The sequence below is a fragment of the Nannospalax galili genome, unplaced genomic scaffold, assembly GCF_000622305.1.
Source record: "Nannospalax galili isolate Female #2095 unplaced genomic scaffold, S.galili_v1.0 scaffold252, whole genome shotgun sequence".
Lineage (NCBI taxonomy): Eukaryota > Metazoa > Chordata > Mammalia > Rodentia > Spalacidae > Nannospalax > Nannospalax galili.
Window position 1 is genome coordinate 3,948,025 of NW_008333886.1, and position 829 is coordinate 3,948,853.

Consider the following 829-nt stretch of genomic DNA (forward strand, 5'->3'; position numbering starts at 1 on the left):
CTTTAAGGACAAGCACTACCTTAAGGTAAAAGGATGGAAAAGAATATTCTAAGCAAATGGCACTAAGAAACAAACTGGGGTTGCAATTCTAATATCTGACAAAACAGACTTCAAAGTAAAACTAGTCAGAAGAGATAAGGAGGGTCACTTCATTCTTATCAAAAGAACAATCAACCAAGATGTTACAATCCTTAAGATATATGTACCAAACTCTAGTGCACCCGAATTCATAAAAACAACACTACAGGACTTAAGACACAGATTAACCCCAACTCAGTAATAGTAGGGGATTTAAATACCCCACTGTCTCCATTAGACAGGTCAACTGGACAAAGAATAAACAGAGAGACGTCTGAATTAAATGATACCATACATCAAATGGACCTAACAGACATCTTTCGAATATTCCACCCAAGCACCAAAGAATACACTTTCTACTCAGCACCCCATGGAACTTTTTCAAAAACTGACCACATACTGGGCCACAAAACAAACCTCAAAAATTCAAAAAAAATGAAATAATTCCATGCATTCTATCAGACCACAATGCAATAAAGCTCAAAATCAACACTAGACAAAGCCCTAGTCACTACACAAACTCATGGTGATTAAACAACACACTCCTAAACAATGAGTGGGTTAAAGGAGAAATTAAGGAAGAAAAGAATTCCTGGAATTCAATAAAAAGGACAATACAACACAGCACAATCTTTGGGACACTTTAAATGCAGTCCTAAGAGGGAAGTTTATAGCTGTAAGTGCTTACATTAAAAAATTAGAAAGAGCCCAAATAAATGACCTAACGCTGCAACTCAAGATACTGGAAAGA

The 829-nt window shown here is 36.2% G+C and overlaps 1 protein-coding gene across 1 annotated transcript in view; it reads right to left on the minus strand.

Moving 5' to 3' along the window:
• The window catches only part of B4galt6 (beta-1,4-galactosyltransferase 6), a 73,875-nt gene that overhangs the window by 3,947 nt on the left and 69,099 nt on the right, over nt 1–829 (minus strand). The window lies entirely within an intron of this gene.